Genomic DNA, 20,706 nt, shown 5'->3' with positions numbered 1-20,706 from the left:
TCTAATCAGATTGGTAAGGTCATTGGTGACTATATATGACCATTGGTGGATATATATGACCATCTGCTTGAATTCAAGTGACGTAGCTTAAATAGCATTTTATCATATGTCTTGAATCTTTTGAAGTTTATTGGAATATTGTATTGAAACGCCTCGAGTAGCAGGTCTACTTTCTCGAAACTAAACGTTTTCCAACATGGACAAAAGTAATCCAATGTCATATTTGCGGATTCGTGGGCGCGATACCTTAAACGGCCAGGCTTTTGGCCGAAAAAGACAAGGAGTCGCTGCTTCAAGTTCCGTTAACAACACGTACCACGTAACCTGTATAAGTAAAAAAAGAAAAGTTATATTTGTAGATATATCTTTTCAGGTTACAACATACAATACAGCCTCTGGCTTTCAAGTGGCTACGACGTATCATATAAGCTCACGTTTACGCACAACAAACGCTGACCGGTTATACCTGCATCACTGCATGAGCATTCTCTGTTTGAAGTGCTACAGCAGTGAACATATACACTGAAACGTCCTTTGGTTAACGTGACAATCATCATAGGGTCGCCTTCATCGATCAGGACTTTCCTGTGCTTTCTAAGTCTGTCATGTCAGATTTGCCGCGACGCTTATCAATATATCAAAGCAACGTCACTCAAGCTCTAGCGTTATATATTGATTGAGCAATCATGATGACATTCTCCATCTGCCTCTTGCATTCCCCGATGATGCACCAACAAAAATACAAGTATACGTGCCCCCATCTCCCCAGGCCTAATCGAATAACAGCAAAATCGTCTCTCGTGCATACTTTTGGGAGAAGGTAAGTTGAGCATTTGAACTACTGTTCCCTTCATACAAGTGCACTACATTAAATCCAAGGCAATGAATGGGGATGAGCCGTGGCTACAGTGGAAGATCTGGACATTGGTAGAGTCTCTGCCCCTTACGCTGGTACTGCTATTGCTCTTGTTTCAGGCGCTGTCGTCCCCGTGAGCTACACAAAGACTAAGTACACATCACGAAAACACGCAAGGGCATAGGTAAGTGTGGTAGGCCAAGTGAGTAGTGTCTGTGGGATCTAGCGGCGTAACGCTTAAAAACTCGGGGTTTCCCTTTCCTCACTACGATATAGTATGTACCTACCTAAAGCACTCAAACCCAAGGCAAGAGAGAGGAGAAAAATAAACCGACAAGATGTGGCTAGCTATGCATAAATGCCGCTTTGTGATGCTGCCTTCGTTGACACAGTACAAACCAAAGGTACCACATACATAGTGGAAACGTAGAAGACATTCATGCATTCTTACATGTAGGTGGACAAGTACACATATAGCGGTAGGGGGGTAAGTGCCTCCCCCTATACGACATTGGCGGCTAGAAACTGCTGGGGGTCGTCATCAGAGGATTTTAGCCACTTGAGCAGAGCGACAGGGTCGGACCTAAAATAAGAGGTAGCGTTAGTTTAGACAAGCTAGCAATGAAAGCGCGTATATTCAAAACAGCACGACCGCAAACATTGCCACACACAGCCAGGTAGTCCCGTGCTCCCGAACACGAATCCCATCTTTTGGAATATATACTTTAATGTAGATCGTGGTGGAATTGAGTAACCCAGAACAGTGAGAAAACATAGTGAGTGTGGGAAAAATATAACTAGAGAAAGCGGACAAAACCTAGATCCAGATTATAACAATGCACCATCGGATGAGTGCTGTGCAATCCTTACCGAAGAAATGCGTATGTTGGCTAATTTTATCAAAGCAAGGCCTCTGCTTGAGCTGTTTGTCTGTTTCATGTGTATGCTCACCCACAATCTGTCGGGCAAAGTACTTTGAAGTATGGACAAGGGCGGACTGCCATTGAGCGGGCTGCATTTTGAAGTACATCCGAATACTATAGGCTCTGTGGGGGGCTTCGTTTGTCATGACTATTTAAGGCATCTCTTACGAGGTGACTATTTTTACAAGTATCTCGAGTTGTCCGCTCTTTTGTTCACTTAGACTAAGAAAATGACTCTATGTAACTGAACTGAAGTCGTTTTGAATAATAGTTATTTACAGTGATTTAATCGTTCATTACGGATGTGTAAGGCTGGTGTGCTTGCGTGCGAAATCTTCACATAAAGTTTACCCCTAGAAACTAGGTATTACAGACGGTTTTCAATTTCTAACAAGCCATATGTATTTGTCTGATGGATGAAACACTAATGAGTATGAAAAAGTTTGACTCTATTCATTGGGGGTTATTTTAGATTTAATCACATATTCCGCTTGGTGTAAAATATAGTAATTCCTTTTATAATTTGCTCGTTGGACTTGATAATACATTTTTAATATACGACCATCAATGGATATCAATTTCCGCATTATTTTGGTGTTATACTTACTTTTTTTTCCATAAACGTGTGGATGAAAAGTTACACTATGTATGAAGCTTGCTATATACACATTGCTTGTGAATATTCGCTGCACACGTATACTATGACGGCTAAGTATATGTTCAATTAACAAAGTTCAATTCCCACTGTATAGCTACTTTAAGCAGTACTAACGCTAGAACCTAGTTGAACTCGTCTCGATACGTTTTTTTCGATATTGTCTTATGTTGATACTTTGAAAGGCGCTGAAGGCATATTATGATAGTTACCTGGGGGCAGTATTGATGCAGTAGCTGGCTGTTTCCAACGGACGCATATGCATATATTTGTGTAACGTTATTGTTGGCCGTATTCACGACAGCCATTATCCACTTCGAATTATCCCATGTCAACTTAAAACTGGTTGGCCACTCCTAACAGCGCGCGAGAATGGAGCACGATCTAAGCGCAATAGAACAGGACACTGACCAGTCCAGTGTGTCAGGTACGCCTAACATTACCACGTACTCAAGGTTACAGATTATGATGACGATACAGAAATAGAGAATAACATGTAAGTAGCGGCAAGGCGTCAGGATGCTCCTACAGTAGATGTAACGAAATATCGGCGACCACCATGCTTCGGGACAGGCGTTAACAATCGACATCTGGACCCGCCCGTCGTGAAGTCCAGGGTTCTCTGCTGGGAATTGGGAACAGAAGTGGAATTATCCACCTATTGCATGCCCTGGGGCAGTCTGTCTCCCCCCTGGTCTAATATCCCGAATTGGACCCGTCTTGCAGATATCAGTACGACTAAGAATAACTTGGGGGTACTCGTTCATCTTCCGTTTACCACAATGACGACGATATGATGGAAGTGTTGATGCTCCTAACGATTTTGACGGCTGCGATGTTGATTATAAATTAGAGCAATTATGATGATAAGCACATGAATACCAGTAGCGGGAAAGACTTTTTATGATAACCATATCAAAATTACGATTTAATGCACCTACATAATGTTATATGGAATATTCATGAAGAACTTCCAACTACGTGAAAACACTCGCTAATCATAGATTGAACAAGATGGCATACAATTATACAAAGTTCCAATATATGGCAAAGTGACAAATTTAACATCTGAAATCAGAGTTCGACGCTGAAGCTTCCATAATACGTCCATATTTAGATTCTAGAGTTTGTCTATGAAGTTATATGGTTCATCAGAGGTTATAGACATACAGACATAGTAGCACTTCCAATACGGTCAAGTCGGAGGATAACTAAGCGCCAATTGGGAATGAAGCTACTGGACATGCAAGAATGACATACTTATCTACCAAAAAAACTATCTGCGGGCTAGAGAAAGTAACCCATATAGGATTATGAAGCTTCACTTCATACCAAAAACGCGCCAATGCTAATATGGCGTCGGCTGCAAACGAGAGAAGGAGAAAACGCTGTACGTGCGGATAGGCTTCAAAATACACGAAGCACATTACTCATCATAGATACATTCTGAAGTAAATTATCTAGTATGTGTGGGTCGATTGATTAACTTCACACAAGTCGATCAGTGGGTGAGGCGGAGGCCGTTGTGTAGCTGTCCAGTATGGTGCAATAATAGCATGCATGTCGGAGATAGAAAACCTAGGACCTAATTAATTACAGTTGTGTACAGGTACAACAAGGAGGTGTTACTATCCGCCGAACATCCGCTCTGTACTCGTAAGAAGCGACCGTTAATAGGAGATGGATGCATTAGAAAAGGGGTTTCCGTAGGGGCAGGTGTGTGGCAGGTCACTTGGCCAGGAGTGTGGATCTTGTATATATGCTCGTTATGGACCCAACAGGGCGGATAGACCACTTCTAAGGGTAGCTGGGTACCGATGAGTATCGGCTGACGACGAGATAGCCTCTGCTTTCCGACTTGAGTGTATTGCATAAGGATTGAATTAGAGTAGAACGTTGAGGGTATGTCGTCTGTTACGGATTTCGCCTAGGGCAACGACTGCAACTCCAGACATCGATCGATTTCGACTTTATTCTATTAAAAGCGAGGCTTTTCTTTTCCAGCTCTCACATTGTTTGTAGTTCGACAACGATGTAGCAGTAACAAACACGCAAGCAATAGTGTATCCGTAAGGTTACGCAGTGTAGAACCGCCTTTTTCTAGGAACAGTTAAGCTCTTTGTTACTTATCTTACTTAGCTATGCCCTAGCTATATAGTATATATAAACAGGAATTATAGTAAAACGTTTACATTTTATCATATTAAATATTCTTTTAGCAAATACTCAACGTTTTCATCAAAAGATGAAGTCAATATGTTGAATCCGTAAGTAATTTAAGTCGGGGACCTTGATTTACGTGGTACGCACTGTATGATGACTCAGTTAAATAAGATTTCTTTTCATGTTTCTATCAAGATTTTGAAAAATAATTAGAACCCTATTATTCAAGAAGGGCACGAATTTAATAACGGTTGAATTAATATGTAATATATTTTTAGTTCTCAAAGCCAACCCTCTTTGAATTGTCTTACTCGACTGAATTCCCAAACATTCAGCAGTTGCCAACGAAAAATATGGCACTGTTTTACAGTGAAGGAAAGGCAAAAATTTTGCGACAATATCTTAAACGAAATCCACAATGAAAATCTTTTTTCTAAGCGTTACAATTCTCGTTGTCGAGTTTATTAAGAAATCGAACTTTTGTAAAGTTAGTTAATAAAATGGAAGCGAGGAAATGAGAAAAAGGTCAGGTGGAAAGAGTAGCACGGGCTAGTTCTATTTCGTGGTTTGTTTTATTTCTATCTGCTGCCTGTTGGTTGGCCTGTCGGCTCATATCGTTGTCTTCTGGCCACCGCAAATCATGTACCAAAGAGTGGCTAGTGGCGCGATGGCAGCAGCATGTGCCGTCCTGTACCCCACGGGCATAAGCGCGCTCGAAAGAGCCTAACTCGCCTACCTACTGAACATTGAATGATATGTGTGTACATGATCCTCATCGAGAAAGAGAACTCCACCCCTCATTTCATCGTTGTCTCATCTAGTCATGGTCTCTCGGCATGGACTCGCTATGGCATTCGCGACATTCGGACCCCGTCGTCCGTTAGGGGACCGGCTTCCTAGTGCTGCTCGTAGCTCATAAACACACATACAGTCACACAGAGAAAGACCATTTCCCTCTAATTTCGATTCTACGGAAGACACAAAGTCAATAACGCCTTGCTTTGGTGGGGGAAACACGAAGAAATTAACTACAAAAAAAAAACAGGCGAACGATTCCGACAACGATGGTAATCATCTCTATCTCCTTTTCCCCCCTCTCTTTATTTCGTTTGCTCGGGGGTACTAAGCAGTTTGCACCGCTCGAAGCTGTCACGGTTTATATGGGTCATATGAGCAAAGTGCTTAGACATACTGTAAGCTGCTAACATTATTCGCCCATAGCCCTCCTCCCACGTACTATCGTATAACAGAAGAGTAGATGGGCTCCAAGCGCATATCCAATCCAACTGAAGACGACCCAGTCAGTCGGCCAACCACGTTAAGTTGGCCGTTGCGGTGCAGTATAGGACATGTCACTAATGACCGGCTTGCTATCTTCATCGGGGGCTGGTCGTCCGTCCGCCGGACCGTCCCGTTCCGTAGGCGTGCTGGCGTGGCTGGTACAGTTCAAATGTTACTAGCACAACAGTGCCCACACCGGCACCGCCATTTATTACACATACAGCTAATATCACTTTGAACCATCACATGTGTACCTTTTTCGGTCCTTAATATTGCCCGAGTTGAATCTAATCTAGCACATTACTGATGATAACATTGGTTAGGTTACATATACACACATATATATATACGCTACAGTATTACGATAACACTATAAATAGTTTGTATTTTGTAAAATGGACAAATAACTTCGACCTAAATTATAAATGGTCCTAACTAACCACAGATGATCACCACTCTCATACGAGACACAGTATTTGGACATTGGATAAGCACTTGAATCGTTGTCAGCTCGTCATTTATTTTTTATGCTTGACCAGTGGTCCTCAAATAATGTCTGATTTGCACGTACTTATAAGCTGAGACCTATGTTGGCGTGACATAGGGTTTGAGTACTTGCTTCCGCCCGGATAAGAATACATTGTCCTTATGACCGGTTCGTCTAACACTGGTCATCAAGCTTGATCCAGACGTAAGAAACCCTTACCTCTTGTTAGAAAAGAAACTTGAAGATCCCTTAAACTCCAATAGAAAGATGTCCATTTGAGTAAAAAATTAAATATCGAATTATCAAAGATGTTGCGCTGAAACTGAAGAAGTTTCCAAACAAAGCACGGTTAACTATTTATTGGAACTAGTATTGTTACTAGTTGATATGAAGGCAATTTCGTTATTACGCCTCGTGTGTTTCGTGGAATAGACTCGTGTTCTTCAAAGGCTTTATGACTTCTAAAATATTTGAGCCAATTATAGTTTATATACGTTAAAGCGTGAACGATATGAATGTTTCGAGTAGATGCTATTTTTCGTAACATAAAGCTGCGTTCGGACATCATCGTAGTAACAAATGAAAACGACCGTTTTTGGTTCACGCAGCGAAAATTTACCTATGCTTGACGTAAGGACCGTTATCATATAATACATCATCAACTTTAGTTGAGCTGATACAAGCAATGGGCATGTCCCGGCGTACGTGCGGTCAGTGTACGGTAGACCCCATCCCTTTATCACTGTACACAGTCACAGGCGGCTGCCGTAAAGCTGTTGTGCAGTGATACCAACGCAGTGACCTCAGCAAATATTATCGTTCTAATGGAGCACGCTTCGATTATTATTACTATTATTAGTATGGTTGCCAGATGAGTGCTAGTAATAAGAGCCGCCACCCGTTGCCGTGTTTTGTGGTACCCAGATGCCAAAACGACTTGGCCTGAACGCCCTGAACTACATAGGAAGTTTATAGGGTCCATTGCACAGATCCATGGTGCTGCCTCGGACAATTGGATAATGCAAACAAATCGTGCATCACGTAGTGTTGTATTCGGTGCCATTTCAGTAGAGGCCGGAAGTAAATGCTCGATACACACACATACAGACATTTACGTGCACTAATCTAGTCAATGGACACGTTCTCTATGAATACAGAAAGAGGAAATCATCTAAAAAATGAAAACTTCCGGCAAATTTGGCATTATATTTTATGACGCTTTTGTAATTATAGGATTAAGCTTTATATTGTGTTGCAGGTAGTCCATCTATGCGGGGATCAGGTGCAGCGAAAATATATGGGGCTAATTTAAAACAATGAATCGGAGAGAACAGTCAAAAGACCAATAGTGACTATAGCAGTTGTTATATTCGTCATTATTACTTCTTTTCTAGTCCAGATCGCTTTATCCGTATTTGAATAATTTTATATGATAATTTTTTGAAATTTTTTATTTTTTAAAAGAGTAAAAGATTTACAAAAAAAACTAACATGAATGATCGGCTAAAAACTGCATTGGAATACATTTAGACATATGAAGAATATATCAGAGCCATTTGGAAATACATGTATCGTCGATCAAAATGGAATTTCTAAAAATCTTGCATGGCATCTTTTAATTTTTTTGTTGTGTGAAGCGTAATCTTTGCATCAGTGTGTAGCTTCTACATAAGAGGTCATATCATGTTTTCGTGTTTTATGTTCGGTGCTTGAGCAGTTAGGCATTACTACAGACGAGTGGCTTTTAGCATGGAATGAAGGGCATAAGAGGTGTGGGGGGGGCCAAGCCCCCAAAAAGAAAGAATTTTCCCTTTCTCATTGAAAACCGTACTGAAGATGTTGCATGAGAAATGCTCCAATTTCCGTTTTGGCCAACGTGCTGCTGTCTTTCCAGCCGTACCCGGGGATTGCCTACCATTACCTATCCGAATTTACGGCGGAAGTGGAACAACTTGTCCCTTGTTATTTCTCCCTTGCCGCTCGTTCACCCCGCTGGTCATCGCGTACCTTGGTTTCCTCAGCATTATCCGGTGCCCCAACACATTCTGTACTATTCCAGCGTTGAGAACCGTGTTCTAAATCCGGCCGATGATAGCTGAAAATCGAAAGACCCCATTCTATCATCAACCGTCTTATGGGTTTTGCCAGATCTAAATAAAGCGTCTACAAGAATTTTACTGAATATTACATCCTAACAGAACATTTTCTCAAGACCTGTGCTGAATCGTTACTTTTTTAGTTGGTAACAGGTTAAGACATCAAGTCTAATCGTCTGCGTAAAGATAAAGTTCACAAAAATTTTATTGTACGTCGTCTGTATTCAATACAAAATTGAGCGTAGGTCCCTCACAGAGTGGGCAGAACTTGTATTCCCTTCTAATATGACACGTTCTGAAATACACGCCAGAAATAACAGATCGAGTTAAGCAATTGAAAATTTCCTAGAATAGAAAAATTCTAGAACATGCACATTGTCAAGCAATCCGAAGTAAGCGGAATGGTTACCCATCGTTTATTTGATTTTAGTAGCAGTGAAAAACGAAGTCTGAAAAGAGCAGTCGTATACTCGGAAAAAGCGTCTCTGAAGTAGTATAGTTTCAATAATTTTATATTTCACTTTAGCTGCATTCGTATATACTAACCGTTCCGGTATTCGCATCAGGGGGGCTTAAATGTTCTTCAAGCGAGTTGCGGTATATTTCAACAGTATTGACCAAAAAAGCTAAACAGTAGACTCTTAAGTTCAGATCGAGGCTTTTTTACTTTGCCTTCAATTTCTACGAGTTTAACTTTTCTATTATATCCTAAAGCGCACGGTCACCGTTTCGTCTCAACGGAACGAGATTTCGAGAAAGTTAAGTTTTATAGGAACGTTGTGTTTAAATAGAAAGAATCAGTCTTAAAGCAAAGGCAGCCTCGGCTGAAGTGTAGGCTTGGAAAGACGAACGTCCCATTGAAGAACACGACGGGGGTTCTGGCGAGCATGTGTTGGTTCCTGGTACACTTCCTGTCTCAAGCAGCAGCGGCAGGCAGTAAGTTCGGATCCCGTCCCCTTCTTTAGCATGGTCCTAAGATGGTACGTCTGGCCGAAAAGAGTAAGCTCAGAGAAAGAGCCTTTAGAAAGGTAAGCTAAGGAGTGAGAGAGGAAAGGCAATAGGAACAGAGCAGAACCTAGTCAGACTTGGCCGCAGGCTATGAACTGTAAACAGCGAACTAGAACGAAAAGAAGTATTTCTTTCTTTGCGCCCCTTTTATAATTAACCTGAGACATGTAAGTATTTCTTGACCCACGCACATACACGTACAATAATAACGCGCGAACGCTAAGCTAGATCAATACACAACACTATACACCGAATGCAGATCATCTGATGTGGAAAGAACCGTTTTTGCATTCGTATGGATCTGATATTTAAAGCATTATATCAAAATTCGTGACCAATCCTTCTAAATTGCTGTAAATAGCTGTCGTTGGACCTATCTGAAATACCAATGTTCCTTCATTTTAAATATTTGGTGGTTTTTTTAAAACTCAGAAGAAAATGCAGCAGTACACACATAACGGCAACCGTAAAGCATAACAGCTGTTAACGTTATCATCATGAGCTGATAAGATTCTGGCGACTTGCAAACTAGTTTAATAATACCTCAGAAAGTGCTTCTATATATATATATATGTATATATATATAATATCAGGAGAGGTGTATCAATTAGAGTCTATTATGTCCACCGGAATGGACGGACGAGGAGCGCGCTAGCAGGCCAGTTAAGCGGTCAGGATGGAGGCGGTGTATTGTGATCTGGACACAATCAAGATACACATTGGCTCTCGCCAGGCCAAGCGAACCTGACTGGCCTTTGCCAGATACCATAAGCGAAAAAAGGGGCATCATTGGGGGTATGAGACCCTGTGGCAATGTCCTCATTGCTGCCGCTGCTACTACTGAGTGCCGTGGACAACATGGCGAAAGAACGTGGCATAGCAGCGATAGTGGCAAAGCTCAGGGGTAGGATAATATTGGAAAGAATGCGGGCAGCTTTATCCATGGCGCTGCGGTAGTCTCTGCGGCAGCAGCCTCTGCGGTCTTGCTCTCTAAGGATGCAATGGCAGTAATAAACTCCTTTATTAGCTTCAGCTGTCCTGAGCTTATATCCTGAGCTACTAGTACTACTGCCGCTGCTACAACTACTACGCTTATCTCGGCCCTTTACCGCAAGTTCGTCCTTCTGCCTTTCTTTCGCATTCGTGGGTGAAAGACCATGATAGTAAGAAACAGAAACAAGGTGAGTTCTCGGTTGTTATCCTCACTGGCGCCCCCGGGAGGCCGGCGGGACTTCCAGCAGCCCACTAGCAGCTCTACCAAATTCCGTCTTGGCCGTCCGCTCAACTTTGCGTTATACCGGGCGGTACTCTTACATTAGGAGAACGAGAAGACAAAGATGAAGAATCGGAATCTAAGGAAAAGCAAAGTAAAATCGGACGAATGCGACAAGTCATAAGTGCAGAGTGTGCGTTGCACAGGATGTTCGTGGTGAAATTAGAACATGACTCAGCTGTATACAGACGATGTCGGCTGTATGTAAATAGCTGAATAAAGGTACTTCAATGAATGTACACGCGAGTGCCTATGGTGTGTATTTATATGTGATCGCGTGTCATGAAAGCAATACATCTCTCATCCTCACTGGAAGGTCAAGGGAATCGAATCTTCTATCTACTCAAATACTTTTAGGCAACGCGTCATTGGGCGCGATTGGTTGATTGAACTCAAGGGCCAAATACAATGGGATAGTCTCTTTTGCTTGAAGGTACCATAATGAACTCTTTTCTTAGATACAACTAATTTAATAGAACGTATCTAGAGCCGATTCCAACATGCCGTACAATACTTTTGCAGAAATGACAATACAGAAACGAAAAACGACGAGTGGTACGCATGCGTGTACATATAGAATTAGGTGTGTATCGCAAACGTCCAATGCAATTGACAAGATAGGTCTAGCACTCTCAGCCAAAAAATCATCGCCTGTAGGAAGAAGCACGACAAGGGGCAAAAAGAAGCCTGAGGCGCCAAAGATTAAAATCTCCTTTGAGAAAACTAGCAGAGCAAAGGTGAGCATCGGCTTAAGACTCAAGAAATTTCACACATGTGCTTCCATCGCTTCACATCGTGCTACTGCCATCGGTAGAGCGAGGAATACTAGTACAGCAAGGATGTGAGCTGGTCAGAGAGAAAAAAAGCGTTTGAAAAGAAATCGAAACGGAATACAGGAACACAAAGATAGTGAAAAAAGCAAGGATCAAGACTACGCAGCCACTACCGAGCTCGATAGATGAACTCGACACAAGTCTTGTCAAAGATTAGATTCCGAAAAATCACAAACAGGCACGTTCAATAGACGCGCGCACGAGATCGAGTTGTTGCTAATCTATTGTAGCCTGTCGCATTCAGCAACTGAAAGCCTAGACCCCACAGAGGAAAGAGCGACGGTCAGGAGCTTGGGTCGATAACCGAGGAACGACGAAGGGGGTAATCATATATGTTTCTCTTTAAAATAATCCCCGTTTTTTACATTTCTTTGCGTATGTGTGTAAATATTAGACAAAGCGAGATGCCGCCGGCAATGCTACTGCGTTATAGTTTAGATGTCGGATTTGAGCAGGGTGCATGGCTCGACATCAGCGCCTTCCGATGTCAAGCGCCAGTATCAAGCGGAGATTTCAAGTTGAGACCGACTTGCGGGTCAAGACATGGACTCGACTCGGGTACCGCTTTAAATCTGCAACAATGAGATGAAAATTTTAACAAAACATCCATGCAGCTCACACAGATCGCGCTCTGTATCATCGCATAGCTGCGTACCACATACCGAGACACATTGACATGTTTGTGAAGCAGATCAGCCGCTTGACACCTAACGACTCAGCTAGCTGGCAAACTACTGGATACAGGAACCCTAATAATGTATTAGACTCGTTCACCCTGTCGGGCCAAACATCAACATAGCTTCAGGCAGTCCCAGTGTATTTTTTCTTCTTTCAAATCTTGCCACAGCCACACAATTGCAGGCCTCTACCACAAATCTTAAACGTTCCTCTGGCCTAATCTGAAATACCTCAAGGACAGTAGCAACGTGCCCTTACTTCATACTATTATACGTATCATACCAACGTATGGCTGATATTTAACTTTTTTTTGTTTTTGAGCTTGATACATATTATTAGGCAGTAGCATATAGGCCAACAGACTTGTTACCGGTCTCGTGAACAAAAAGAGAAGCGCACACTTTGTCCTGCTGATTCGTTTCGAAGTAAATTTGAACTACTCCTAAATACGACAGACTAACAACTACCAGGCACAGTAGCTATTTGGTCTCATAAAGAACAAGTAGATCTTCGCGCAAATTAAATGACAGTTGTTCTATAGGAATTACTCTTACCTCTGACTGAACAGGAACGGTAGTTCCGCTTGTGTATATAAAAGAAGGAACGTTTTGGCTATTACGAGTCACGGGCGCTGAGGTCAGGCCCAACGACGAATATAGCGTGGAGCAGAACAAATTATCACTCATTCTCCTTTGGCAGTTTTGCTTGGGGATATCCGCGTCGGCAACATAAAGACTATAAATAGTAGAAAAACCTATCTTGTTGACCTCTATACGCTTTCATAGGAAAGCAGTTCCGTGGGGGTTTCTTTATTTACGCGACTGCCACTTAGTCTTCTAGGCTAACAACACTAATCTGGAATGAGGTAAGATTTGAATGCGTGCGCTTTGAAAAACGTCCATTTTATTGATATAGAAACAAACCATACAGAATTAGCATGCTTAATATAATTGTCTCGGTCACTGACTTGTCTAGCCTGTCTTAAGCTGCGAATATCTTTATCCTCTCGCTTGTTGGATTGGACATTCCCTCGTTCATAGAGTAGCAACAGCAACGGCATCGAAAGTTTTCGCCAAAGCACCGGTCTATCTATTTGTCTACCTACTGGGAACGCATGCCTGGTCACATCGGTCAAAGCAGGTCAAGTCAGACCAGATGGGACCCGCCCCTTTCCCGCCCTCTTCAATGGCTTTTCTGCCATTGGTCTTCGCTTTCACTCGCCCGTTACGTATCACGTGAATACATCTGTTCATATTTAGGCATGCTTAATCCACTCAAATAAATGCCACCGTAATCATTGGCCTGCAGCAGGAACCATCACTACTGCCAGTAATAGTGCATGGCTCTACAGAGTCATTTGCGGTAATGCTGACGTCGTTCTTATTTGTCATCCCATCGTTACCTCTTTCTTTCACCCTCTTTCTCTCCATTTCTTTCAAGATACAGGATTAAGCAAAACAGCAGTAACGACAGCCATTTTGTATTGATGAACATGTTTCTGAATAATTGCGCCAGACAGTGGGTGTCGGCCTAGCGAGAAGCTGAGGTGGTTTGTTGCGAACCGATAAGCGCTAATATGGGCTTGATATGTACGAAGTTCAACTACGTCGAAAGACGGGAGACTCAGGGGCTGCGAGAGGATGTGGAGGCGATACGCCACCGCAGCGGTGATATTACGGGTAATATGGTAGTTGCGGGTATACTATAATTGTAACCACTGCTAAGATTACATACAACCAGCAGAAGCGGTGATTGGAATAAATTCGAAAAAGGAAGCGGTTTTCCAGCAGGCGGATTTGGTGCGACGCCCCACGCTGTCCTAAGGCACAGTGCTAGTCCTATGCATCCATGCGTGAGGGCATGCTGCTGCTGCTGTTGCTGCCGCCGCCTGCAAAGGTGTAGCGTCACGCCGTCAGAAACAGCAAACTGATGATAGATTTTATACAAGCTTTATACAAACATTAGATATTCATTATACAAGCTATTATACACCAGTGCTAAGCAGATCAAAATTTATCCTAACTACTTCCGACGAATGGATGGGGTGCATGTCGCAGCGCGTACAGGTGAACTTGAACACAGATACAACCATGACCCTTAACGCCTAAACTCGCTCGTGTCTCGGCTGACACATCTAGGAAAACTTTTAGATTAGCGGGGTCTGTGGACACCAGAACACATACACCCGGACACAGTCGGAGAACAAAAGAACACTGATTTAAATGTCTCACCGGGCACTGGCGTACGCTGCATACAGTCAGTGGTGTGCTAGTTCTGGAATAGGTACGTTATAGATTAGTCGGCTGCCTCTAGCATCATGTGGTGTTTTTATACAGGTCAAGGATGATCATCTTCGTCGATGGGTTACGCCAAGTAGCATAATATGCAACGCGTTTTTAATTTGGGATCGTAGAATGATCGATTTTCCTGCGAACGAGAAAGCCATTTTTGACCAATTCCAGATTTACTCATTGTTGTGTAATTGTTTTTCTCAGATGGAGTTCTACTCAGCGACTGATTGCTTACCATAATGCGGCCTAGAAGAAACGTGACTCACTATTGATAGCCTTTGTATTGACTTTCACAGCAGTCCAAAAATATAGTCATCATACTGAAACAGTACTGCTCTCGAATTAGCCAGTAGCATAGCTTACCACATCCCTAAAAGGTCGTAAATAACGACCGTGTCCAGGCGAGACAGATAGTAATCAATTGACTCAACCCGTCGCGTTTCACGTGAGTCGACTGACTAGAAAATTGGCTGGCTGGCTAGCTGGCTGGCCGATTTAAACAAGGGCAAGCGTTTATAATTCAGGGAACGCAAGATATGGATATCAAAGGTTTCATTTCTAACATTTTCATGTGAATAGAGAGTGTTACTCAATCCTAGTAAGCGGCTCAAGATGGGATGACCCTCCCGAAAACAAATTAACTAGCTTATATTGGATTCAGAAGGTCCCAGTCTATCTCGTTCATTCGTAACCCCTTCAAACATGCTTCCCCCTTTGCCTTGAGTCGGAAACAGTGTTTGCAATGTGTTTATAATAAGATATCATCTTTACGCTGAACGCATAGTGGCCAACTGTGAGTGACGCGAACCTCTACCTGTTCGGGTCTAAGCAAACGATCCAGCATTGACGTTTTCAGAAATAATCTCTTGTCGTTCGTACTAATATTATCGTGTAGCAGTTGCATAGATTATTTAGTTTAAAAGTAGAACTTTAAAACACAATTGGTAATTGGACGTGCAGGACAGCGTTGTTATAATATCGAAAATCTTATATAATCATTAAATCTAAACCTAATACATACACGTTGCATGAGTAAGATATAAAAATCGCGCAAGAAAAGAGATCTAAAGGGGTGTATGTAACCAGACAATTACCATGGGCTTGTGATGAGGCATTATTGTAAATTATTATCTTCAACTGAAAAAATGCCATCGTTGCCACTCGCGCGCAATTCCATCACAGCACATCTGCAACAGTACCAACCCACGGTATCGCCTGTTCTTTAACGCTATTCGCTAATTACATTTCGAACTAGAATATTTCCCAAGGATAGAGTGATTTTCAACTAAGTACCTTAGCTTGGAATCATAGGGGACATTTTTATAAGGATAATAGAAAAATGGCTCATAGTTGACTCACGATGCGGCATGGCACCGGGCATCCATGAGTAGAAACTGTTCGAGACAATGGTTGAAGGATTAGAATTTTTCAAAATTTTAGGTTGCAGTGAAAATATAAACATCGACTATACATGCCCCACTATTCGCTCGATTGTCCTAATGAAAATTGATTACGCGTGCCTTGTGCTGTGACACTTACACCCGCTGCTTGTACATAATCGCGTCCTGACCCTGCACTACTTTGCAACATTGCTGCGACAAGCCCAGAATGGGCTAGAGTGAGACCCATGAACAAAGGATAACACCTGCTCCGCGGCCATTGTCTCAAATGCAACTTCGTCCTTCCCCGCAAGTTACTACCCTTGAACGAGAAGGGTCTCCTCCTCTCTTCGGAAGCTTCTTACACCCAAAAGGTTGGCAGTCCAAGACCGGAACCGCCGACTTCATTGACAACGGGCGTTGTTGAATAGTAAAACTATCCACACTTGCTAAGCAGGACTGGGTCGCGTCACGATGGGTGTTCACTGGTACCATCATGTCGCCATAGCGGGGATAGTGTAGGAGTTGCACTCATGCCACTTGTATTCATTTTGATTTGGCGCCGATTCGTTAGCAGTGGAGATCAAGCAGAACAGAAGGGCCATCACTAAAAACTTGATGCGAGACGACGACACCGGCCAATCGACAATGCAACTTCGACCATGCTAACTCAATTAGCGCTCCAGCCTTGCCCGGAGCAAACCCTAGATCGTGCGACTGGCAGACTCTGCCCCTTGACCAATACACAATCTCTCTAGGCAACAGCCAAAAGAAATAAAGGCTGCCATATGTTGTTTCGTAGCAACAACCACCCTTGATGACCTCCCTATGGTCTTCCCTGCTCCTGAACAATCGACATAGTGACCCCATATTATAATTCTGTATCCCTGTATAGAGCATTACACCTTCTTAGGTGAACCACCATCTAAGGGTGGTATATACCAATAACAACCTAACTACTCCCTTCAATAGTTGTCGTCAACGAGCACCCCATGTCATTTATAAATGTTCTTCCTAGACCACCTTCCCCCGCGTTTGATCTCATTCTCCCACCTAGAGGGATAGAATTCCTGTTGAGTTCTGCTTTGTTCAGGTTGAGATAATGACCCTTTACGCGAGCGGTCGGCCTCATCAAAGTTAATCTTACTCGATTTAACAGTGTTTGGTTCAACAGTGGCTATCCGTGCTTAATGTGCAGTCTTTGTATCCGAAATTATGGTGTGGATTATGGGAGATATCATTTTTTTTGTGACTACAAAAGCAACTATATAACCGACGATATAAGGCGGCCTTGTATCGTCTCTCTCTCTCTCTCTCTCTCTCTCTCTCTCTCTCTATATATATATATATATATATATATATATATATATATATGAACATAATTATTCGGAGAAAATGGAAGATAATTTTTTTTTACTCATTTTCTTAATTACACGTTTTTCACTGTTAACGAACGAGATTTCGTATAATAAATGTACATGTTGAGCTCGCCTCACCTCTGATCTAAGTTTAACCAATAGAAATTAAAATTTCTATTATGTAGTTTAATATGTCGGTATTTGGCTACCAAATGTTAATTGCTATTTGTTTTGCCTATGTATAGTAATGCACGACGTTTTACACGAACTTTCTATCGGATCAGAGTAACATGGTTCATAAATAAAGTTCAATATTAGAACGTTTTCGCAATCGAGAAAAATCTATGAACCTTACGTAGTTCACCTTATGTGTGATTTTTCTGAAAGTACCTCAAACGTTTTCAGACGTAACTGCCTCGACGTCGTTTTCAAAAACGATATATCTGAAAGAACTCTTGGTCCTTTCAGTCGATGAACGAAAACTTTCCAGTGTTATTTTTTTTTGTTATGTTGATAATATTTATTCTATATTTCTTAATCCAATTTTAGCATCGAGTACTAAATTATCACTTGAGGGCCACTACACTCACGATCGGAACACCAGGTTGTGTCACACCACCTTCATAATGATACTATCTGCGATACTACACCGAGCACGGTCTGATACTTTCTTCCAGCTCTAATATTTAAGCGAATTGTGGATGATATTCTAGATCAAAGTGTAACCGGTCAAAATAGGTTTGAAACTGCAGAAAAATAACATACTACCTAGGCATAATGGAACAAAAGCGGGCCATTGGTGTTTCTGAACTGTCTCGAATCGTGCGAATCTGTGGCCAGCCATCAGAGATTATTGGAATATTTCTCTACTCGAACTAAGGCACACCTCGAAGGTTACCCCATCCGCACCATCATTCCTGTCTTGCTAGGTCACAGATGCAGACGAACCGGAGTAGAATGCCCAATGAAAGTAGGAACAGAATCAGCTCAATTGGACCGTTTAAAGGAATTGATGACCGCTGGGCCTGTTTAACAGAGCGTGCCCTGCAAAGGTTAATTTCATCCATAGTTCAGGATATGACGAGGCGGAATATTACAAAAAAGCACCTGCAATTCTAGTAGTATCCATGAGCTATAAATAGTGCCTAACGGGCACAGTTTATCATTGGCGCAAAGAAAAATCTGCCTAACTATCCTATTCAGCTATGTAATTATCAACATGTCAGAAATTTTGATTATCATTTCAAGGTGAAATCCATATGTAGCGCTTATTTGACTGAGTTGAAAAGGACGCAGATAGTAAAAAATAACGTGTTTATTATACAGTTGATAAAATATATATACGCATACTATATGACCAGATGGGAAGCATTTCGGAACGTCAGCAAGCATGGTCTTGAAAGAAAAAACAAGCAAGCTGCCATGAGGCTAGAACGCCAAAGTAGATCAGAAACTCAACTTTTACCATTGGCCGATTGATTGTTGGTGATGTTGTGTTTGTGATATTAGGTGATGCCAATTGATTTTCGATCTCGCCAATGATACGACTGTAGCATAGCTAGTGATGGTCAGTGACTGAACGTGTTTACTAACGGTAGGGCTATCCCAGAAGCAAATATTCAGATGATATTCATTAACAAGCAGTTCTTCGAAACCCAGCCCATCGCTGCCTCAAGCAAAGGCACTGACGCGCTTTCTCACGCAGCCTTTACTTGCTGTCCAGTCATAAATCTGGATTATACCCCCCAGCCCTATGGACGATACCTGGCTGCTTCAACGCTTTCACCGGCGTGTGCCCAGTCGCCTTCGCCACTCTGATACACCTCTATAGCGATCAGTAAAGCACTGTTATTTACATGGATGCACACAAACACATGGACATATATAGCATCAAGCCAAGGTAATCGAAATGTAAACATTGTTCCTTGCTAGATCGGCCTCGTATCATACCCTCGGGCGCGGTGCATAACATTACTGCGGCTTACCATCATAGTGCTAGGAGCATAGAAAGTCAACGCAAACCATTGCAGTCAACAACAGTTTCAGTATCTGCAAATATTAGTGGATAGGTGCCGCTGCTTTTCGCCGCTGATATGTACGTCGCGTTAATGGTGCATCGAAATAAATACGTGCTAACGTCCACAGTACTAAACTCGGGTCTTCTGATCAAGCTAAATGGGCTTAATGACATGTGCTAAACGCTATTTCCTTGAAATAGTAGATATAGTAACATGTTTTCAAATACGTACAAGCTGTCTGGATAATGAATAGACTCAGAGTTGGGTACCGTCGAACGACGCATAGCGCCTAACGCGCTACCATTTGAATCACATGAAGACGATTATACATTTTCTGTGCTATGCCCTCATATGCCCGTATGTTGTGGACAGCCCACCGAGTACTCAAAATCGAAACATATCTAAAAGAGTATAATTATTTAGATCAAATCTCATTCCTGTGCGGATAGATCTTTTGCATTCATCATATTACATTAGAACATCCACGATATTCAACTCTACCAGCAATTCTTTCCATGAATCAGACTACATATTCCACGTAGGATAGTGGTTGTTGTACGAGCTGGCCTTGACTAGCTTCAGCAGGGTCATCCATTAACCTTCCACATTAAGCTAAGAGCGTATGATCATAATGATAGTATTAATAGATGATGATCCCTATCTCTTGTGTGGCGCATCTCGATTGCCACGGTCGATGTGTAATTGTGTCTGCTGGGTCTAATCCCACCGTGTACCCACTCCACCCCACCGCCTGCACTTATCCTCGTAGAGTTGCTTTATATAGCTATCTACAGTAACATACTTTATGATTCACTAACGAGTTAGGTCAACGGGCATAGTTCGTCTAGCACAGATCCATTCGAAGTTTTGCTGAAAACTTTCAAAGGGTCTCGACTGATCCGAGCACAATATGAAGTCGACTTCGTTGAGTTCTGTGTGTTTCGAGGAGTTACCAGTGTAAGCCATGGTCAATCGTGATCCATGGTCGTGATTAGTCGGAACGTATTGCAGGTGTCGACGAAAGGCTGGCTGTGCCAATACGACCATTAGAACTTCTTTCAAAGAAGAGTACGTGTGATAGATCGCTGACAAGAGCGGCATATGCTAGCATAAGTACGAAACATAATTTTGCACTTTATCTGTATACATTCCAGCTTAGCTAAAGTGCATGCTGGGGCAAGTTAGCTTTCCGAATTTCTCTAAAAAATTACGAATCAACGGTATTCGATTTGACCCGTGCCCGAACCACAGGGACCTATATGGCTCCCAAAGTGGTCAAGTGATATAACTTAATACAATAACTTTTACGTAACGTAATTTGCCTTTAGTTTACTCTGGAAAATCGAGCTCTGGGATCGGTGAAACGATTACAGTAGAGTCATTTGGCTATTTTCCTGCTTCAAGCGA

At 42.2% G+C, this 20,706-nt stretch overlaps 2 long non-coding RNA genes across 4 annotated transcripts in view; one reads left to right on the top strand and one right to left on the bottom strand.

The window, feature by feature from the left end:
- The first annotated feature begins 375 nt into the window (after window positions 1-375).
- Window positions 376-20,706, top strand: part of LOC111273931 (uncharacterized) — a 57,022-nt gene continuing 36,691 nt past the window's right edge. For both annotated transcript variants that reach the window (XR_002688117.2, XR_002688118.2), the window contains exons 1-2: window positions 376-820; window positions 976-1,040. This is a non-coding gene — a long non-coding RNA (uncharacterized LOC111273931). The remainder of the gene's footprint in view (window positions 821-975; window positions 1,041-20,706) is intronic.
- On the bottom strand, window positions 8,674-14,861 carry LOC111273934 (uncharacterized). Of its 2 annotated transcripts, XR_015310165.1 has the most exons (4): window positions 14,780-14,861; window positions 14,485-14,680; window positions 13,988-14,141; window positions 8,674-8,756 (listed from the first exon to the last, which is right to left on the bottom strand). It is a non-coding gene; the product is annotated as an uncharacterized LOC111273934 (long non-coding RNA). The 2 variants fall into 2 exon arrangements; XR_002688122.2 differs by lacking the exon at window positions 8,674-8,756 and having other exon boundaries at window positions 13,142-14,141.

This window comes from Varroa jacobsoni, unplaced genomic scaffold (genome assembly GCF_002532875.2).
Source record: "Varroa jacobsoni isolate VJ856 unplaced genomic scaffold, vjacob_1.0 scaffold_238, whole genome shotgun sequence".
NCBI classification, from domain to species: domain Eukaryota; kingdom Metazoa; phylum Arthropoda; class Arachnida; order Mesostigmata; family Varroidae; genus Varroa; species Varroa jacobsoni.
The sequence above is the reverse complement of the archived record's forward strand: the minus strand, read 5'-3'. Positions and strand labels throughout refer to the sequence as shown.